The sequence below is a fragment of the Aquarana catesbeiana genome, linkage group LG01 (genome assembly GCF_042186555.1).
Source record: "Aquarana catesbeiana isolate 2022-GZ linkage group LG01, ASM4218655v1, whole genome shotgun sequence".
NCBI classification, from domain to species: domain Eukaryota; kingdom Metazoa; phylum Chordata; class Amphibia; order Anura; family Ranidae; genus Aquarana; species Aquarana catesbeiana.
This window is the reverse complement of record NC_133324.1, coordinates 565,157,508-565,164,746: the sequence shown is the minus strand read 5'-3', so window position 1 is coordinate 565,164,746 and position 7,239 is coordinate 565,157,508.

Genomic DNA, 7,239 nt, shown 5'->3' with positions numbered 1-7,239 from the left:
CTCCCCAACCATGAATGTGCGAGTTGGGTCCAGTATGTAGGTCAGCTCTTATCGTGTTCGGTAGGGGCATGAAGTTCAAAGAGGTTAGTTTAGCGGTGAGGAAGATACCTAAATATTTCATCAAGAGATTTTGCCAGCTAAATGGGAAGGAATGGAGATATTTAGTATTTCAGATTTTTACATGTTTATTTTGAAGTTGGAAATAGTGCCGAATGTTGTAAAGGCCGACATTGAGTTAGGGAGGCATATGAGAGGTTGTTGGACATAAAACAGAATGTCATCCGTGTAAGCCGTGGATTTATGTTCTGTGTTGCCTATGGTGATTCCGTGGATGTTAGGGTTGTGTCTTAACCTGGATAGCAACGGTTCTAGGGAGAGGAGGAATAGGATGGGGGAGAGGATACACCCCTGGCGAGTGCCATTGTGAAGTATGAAAGGATCACTTAAAGTGCCGTTTATACGCAGTTCTGCCATGGGGAGTTTGTAGAAAGCTGAGAGCCGACCCAGAAGAGAAGGGCCGATTCCCAGATGTGACAATTTTGCCATCAGAAATTCCCAGTCCACCCTGTCAAATGCTTTTTCTTTTCGGCTGGGAAGATCTGCGTACATACGATATCAAAGATACGGTGCAAAGGGAGTTGTCCCGGGCTTCTCTTCCAGTGATAAATTCGGTTTGGTCCCTAGAGAACCATTGGGGTATTAGGGGGAGGAGTCTATCTGCAATCGCTTTGGCATACAATTTGGCATCTATGTTCAGCAGTGAGATGGGTCTATAGCTTCCGCAAGTGCTAGGATCTTTACCTGGCTTAGGGAGGTCGTTAGGCATGAAGTGTTTCAGGACAGAGAGCTTCACCCGCAGCGATTGAGTTAGCATACAAAGTCAAACGTGGGATAAGTGTATTTATAAATGTACAGTTTTATGCTACTGTTAGACGATCTGGGCCTGGGGCTTTGCCATTAGCCATAGCTTTAAGTGCTACTCATAGTTCTGAAGTGGTGAATTCTCCCTCCAGAGCTTCAAGAGAAGCAGTGGGTATTTTGGGTAGGTTAGCTTGTGTTAGGTATTCTTGGATAAGTTTATCTCTTGTGTCTTTGTCTGTTATGGTGTGTTGTACGTGATAGAACTGTTGATAAAAGGAGCAGAACTCTTTAGCTATATCCGATGTCTCATATGCCAAGTTATCAGTTGGTGTCTTCATTTTCACTATGAATGCCGCAGATTTTTGTTGTTGTAATGAGTGGGCCAATAGTCTGCCAGGTTTGTTTTCCAATTCGTGCAATCTTTGGGCAACACATCGGAATTGTTGTTTTTGTTCTAGGTGGAAGAGGCTCTAAGTTCCTCCGTCTTCAGAGTCAGTGATCTAAAGAGCATTTGTTTTATGCTTCCTTTCCAGGGGTTGGTGTGTTTTCTCCTTTTTCTTCCTAGAATCTAGTTCAATAAGTCTCCCCCTTATGTGCGCCTTGTGCACTTCCCAGAGTACCCCTGGCGATATGTCTGGGCTTGTGTTTTCTTTAAAGTAAAGGGGCAGTTCCTTTGCTATCTGTCTTTTATCAATTTCCTCAAGAATAAGATTGTCATTAAGTTTCCAGTTCATTGTCTTTAGGGGTAGGGAGGGAATTCTCAGCTTTGAAATAATCGGGTCATGGTCCGATATTGGGGAGGTCTCAATATGGGAACTAATTGGCAGGGCTAGGTGATGGTGGTCAATAAAAAAGTAGTCAATCCTACCTCGTTCCTACCTCTTACCTCGTAGAAACAAATATCGACCCGATGGGTCACATATCCTGGTCTCAACTATAAAAAGGGTACCCCTACGGAATCCAATGGCCACTCCCTTTGCCTTACGAACATCAGACAAACTGTAATACCATGCGGGGTAGTGGTGGGAGAAGAGTTTTACTGATGTGGTTTGGGTGAGAGGGGTCTTTTGCAGGAAGACAATGTCCCCCTGCAAGCGAAGTAGTTCCCTATATAGGTTATGTCTCTTACCAGGGGTGTGGAGTCCCTGAACGTTGAGGGATAGCAGGTTCACCGTGGCCATTAAACTCGACAGGGAGACTCTTTCTGTCCATTCCTCTGATGAAGCTGGATCTGAGGCAAGGGGAGAACAGGAGAAGTGGGAGAAAAAAAAGAGAGGGAGGGGAGAGAGAGGGGGTAGAACAGGTATAGCAGAAAGAACCAGTCAATAGATACCAACATGGAATCTAAAACTTCTAGCCACTCTCGAAAGTGTGCATGTTTTGCTCACAAATATCTGCGGTGCATATGCAGGGCGTACCTGAGTCCCAACATTCGTGGGCTCACCACCCCAAAGGGGGTAGCCACACGCGGGCATAGTGCCACCCGTCGCCCCGCAAGGGGGGTGTTGGTAGCACTGGGCATTTGAAAGCACACACCGAATCAGGGGTGTATACCATCGTAGTGCTCCGGCACTGGCATTCTGTATCTTTAATAACACAGAAATAAACTATATCTAGAATTATACTACTTCTAAAGATCACATCACATCTCAGCTACTGGCACAATTGCCCTACTCTTATATTTATGTTACATCCACGTTCACGTTTATGTTACATCTTTACCTTCTAGACGACGCATAGCTGAGTCTAAATGGGCCAACTAACATGTCTGCATGGAAGGTTCCCTAGGTTTGGGGGTGAAGGTTCCCCCAACTTAAGCTTGGCACAAGCTGACATTTCAGCTTGTCCTCTTGCAGATAGGAAAGTGCTACTGCGCCCCACTTTGAGTAATCCTAAAGGGTCTGGATCAACAGATCGCCCTGCAGATCCACTACATCCACTGGCCACTGACTAACTACTGAAAGGGTACAGGCAAATCTGTCATTGTGTGCTGTAATCATTCTCAGCCATTGGCCCCTGCCATCTATTAGGCTGGATTCACACCTATGCATTTTTTGTGCTTTTTGCATTTTGCAGATTTGCTCTACAGAACGTGTTCCATAGGAAACCATGTTAAATGGACTGCAGTGCAAATCTGCAAAAAGCACTAAAACTGCATAGGTGTGAATCCAGCCTTAGTGGCACTCTATTAGTTACCACACCCAGATGTTTAAGCCTGGCATAAGGCCGTTCCTGGGTGGTCTGTCCTGCTTCCATGGCTTGCGCACCAGGGGATCCACACTTTTGCCTGCCTCCCACACTTTTTCTCTTTCTGCCCCATCAGAGGACCTGCCAGCACAAGGCCTGAATTCCTCTAGGCTGACACCAAACCCATCAGCCCGTAGGAACACAGTGCAGTCAAATGCAGCATCTGAGAGAGGTCAGTTTTCCCCCATCATCCTGTGGTCCTTCCTCTGCTGTGCATAACAACATATCCTCAATCATGATACTTGTTGCTGTGGGGACAGAGGATATAGCCACAGAAGACTTTCTGCCAGGGGTCATCATCTGACATGTGTCACACCCTTCTACTCTGTCCTCCTCATCAGAATGCCTGTCAATGCAACACCTGAGCTCCTCTGAGCCGACATCAAACCTATCAGCCAGTAAGTAGTTAGTGTCGTCAACTGCAGCTACTGGGGTAGAAGACTCTTATTAGGCCGGATTTGACTTAATACCCTGTAGAATTTCCTACGCAACACACAGCAACAAATCCTCAGTGGCAGTACTTGCAACTGTGACGACAGAGGAGAAGGTCACAGAAGACTGAATTTCACCAGGGGTTGTCCTTTGACCCATGTAACACACTTCTTCTCTGTCCTCCTCAGCAGAACGCCTGCCAGCACAACACTTGAGTTCCACACAAATTTAGGGTACATTAGTTCTTTACCAGAATTGGTACATTGCTGTTTCCTTCAATAGATTGCTCTATCTCATGTTAACAAATGTGAAAAGGCTAATGCGCAAGGGCAAAAATAAAAGGATTAACCACTTCAATACCATGATATATCAGTGCCCATCAGCGCAGCCTCATGAGTGCAGCCTTGCCAGTGCCCCCTTATCAATGCCCATCAGTGCCATCTCATCAGTGCCACCTCATTAGTGCAGCCTTATCAGTACCCACAAGTGCAGCCTCATCAGTGCCCATCAGAGCAGTCTCTTAAACACACATCAGTGAAGAAGAAAAATTACTTCTGTGCAAAGTTTTATAACAGAAATTTAGAAAAACTTTTTTTTCCCCACAATTTTCAGTCTTTTTTATTTGTTTAGAAAAAAATAAAAAACCCAATGGGGATTAAATACCACCAAAAGAAAGCTCTATCTGTCTCTAAAAATTATAAAAATGTCATGTGTTGCATGACTGCGCAATTGTCATTGAAAGTGCGATAGCACTGAAAGCTGAAAATTGGCCTGGGCAGGAAGGGGGTGAATGTGCCCAATATTGAAGTGGTTAAAACCCAGACTAAAACCTGATTTTTGAACTACATTACCAATGAAATGTCAACTTTCTTCCACAGGTTAAATTTATCTGAAATAGTGCTGTACTGACTTTTGTTTCCAGCATTCAACTTACCAGAGAGACATTAAGTCCCCTTTCAAACTACAGCGCCGGTCGTTTTTTGCCTTGCTTTAGCGGCGTTTTAGCTGCGTTTTGGCGGCGCTTTTCGGCTGCTAGCAGGGTGGATTTTACCTTAAAAAGAAAGGTAAAAAATTCCATTTTGCGGTGCTCTCAAAGAGCAATTACAGAGCTTTGGAAGCACTGCCCATTCATTGCAATGGGCAGAGGTGTTTTGGAAGTGCTGTTTACAGTGCTCCCAACCCGCCCCAAAGATGCTGCTTGCAGGACTTTTTATAACGTCCTACAAGCGCCCCGCCCCAGTGTGAAAGCACACACTGCAAATAATGGGAGGCAGTACTTTTTAGAAGTTAGTTCTAGTGCTAAAATGCCCAGAAAAGGAAAAATTGTTGAACTGAGCCCAATGCTTACTCCAGAGAAGGGGCAGCAGAATTATATCATTGGTCTTTAAAAGTCTCACATTCTTCAGATGCATTTGCGATCATTGCAACAGTTATTCATATTGCAGTGCTATGGAGCTCCGGGTGAAGGTGTATAAAGAAAAAAACATGCCCCATCTCATCTACCTTCTTTATTCATATAATTAGCATAAGACAAAATGATTACATATGGTAGACATACGTTGTACATAAATACACAAAATCTGCTATAGTGACATTGGTTTACGCAATTTTGCCATTCTCTTATAGCTATACCTCCACTTAGCAACATATAGATCGGTAAACCACCTTCCACAAAATGTGTTTGCAAAAATAAACTAATTGTCTCAAATGTGCCTACAAATAAAACACTGTATTAACCAAATATAGATACTGACTTACAAACTCGAACAAAGAGCTGAAAATACTGAGCAATACACAAGGAGACCTTTCCATAGTGAGATCAGTAACCATACAAAAGAATGGAAAACTTTAGACACAGCTGTCAGCTTCTATTACTCGCTTTTTGTTTCAGAGAATAGAGGATTATGTTGCAGCTGGTCAGTGAATAATGACCCTCACATCATGGAGGAAGAGCTTTGGTCTGAATGACAAGTGTACATTACGTGGTTCCTGGAACGATGGGATTGTCCATTTGTGGAGAGAAATGCAGCTTGGGGGCTTTGAAAGTACTATTTCTAACAATTCCCATCAACCCCAAAAGGGCTTATAGCTAGACTGTTCTGTACCAAAAAAAATCTTAATGCTTTCAGAAATAGGTGCCATTCAGTTAGAAATGTTTTCTCACTAAATAACACTTGATGGTCTACTCAAATAAATGGCTCAGAGGTGTCTGAAATAACAATGTTTAGCAAAAAGGGATCCTCAATCATAGCAAATCATGAGATGGCCTGATATCTGGGTCTGGAGATAAATATTTGTGCTGATGAAACCATTCATTCAACAGCGAAAAAAAAAAAAAAAGCTGAAATCCAAGTGTTTTTTTTATTTTTCAAAACTGAAAGAAAACAAAATAAATAGGTAGAGATGAGACATAAGATAGTCATAAACATGCAGCAGTGCTCTTAAAGATATTTCCTAAACCTTTGCATAAGCATGCAAGATTCTTCTTGTCAAGCACGTATGTTTATGCATGGAGAAGCCATCCCTGGCTCCAGCGGGGGAAATAATAGTGATTGCTTTGGTAATTTTTTTCTTGAAGATCAACCATTAAAAGTTTCTGTAAAGGGTCCAAAGTGCCCATAGCAGTGGTGGACAAAATGTAAAAGACTGTTTTTAATTTATAAGCACCCACCGTAGTTCCGTACTAGCTCACAGGGGCAATTTAAAACACATACATTTGCAAGTACAAAGCAGCCACTATATATATCTATATATATCTATATATAGATATATAGATACAGTATGTCACAAAAGTGAGTACACCCCTCACATTTTTGTAAATATGTTATTATATCTTTTCATGTGACAACACTGAAGAAATGACACTTTGCTACAATGTTAAGTAGTAGGTATACAGCTTGTATAACAGTGTACATTTGCTGTCCCCTCAAAAAAACTCAACACACAGCCAGTAATGTCTAAAGCGCTGGCAACAAAAGTGAGTACACTCCTAAGTGAAAATGTCCAAATTGGGCCTAGCTAGCCATTTTCCCTCCCCGGTGCCATGTGACTCATTAGTGTCACAAGATCTCAGGTGTGAGTGGGGAGCAGGTGTGTTAAATTTGGTGTTATCACTCTCACTCTCTCATACTGGTCATTGGAAGTACAACATGGCACCCCATGGCAAAGAACTCTCTGAGGATCTGAAAAAAAGAATTGTTGCTCTACATAAAGATGGCCTAGGCTATAAGAAGATTGCCAAGACCCGGAAACTGAGCTGCAGCACAGTGGCCAAGACCATGCAGTGGTTTAACAGGACAGGTTCTGTCAGAGAACTCACACAGCAAGCACCCGTCTCCGTGCAGCAGCTGCCAACCCTCATTTCACTAATGTGCATGCACGGAACTGTAGCCAGAGACAAATGAGATCCAGAGTGAGCATGCACAATGGCACCTCCATGCAAACGCGCGCGCTGACGCGCACCGCGAGTGCCAATAAGTGAACGCGCATGCACTAATGCGCTAAGACGCTAATGTGCATTCGCGCATTCACAAACGCACGTACGCTGCCATGAATCCTGGCACACAGCACCCTATATAAACAGAGAGTCTGCCTAGCATCAGTGCTGGATCGTCTTCAGCTTGTCCCTGTGTTCCTGTTGTTACTCTGCCTGTTTGACCTTGTTCCTGAAAACCCGGCTATCTTCTGACCTTTCTGTTG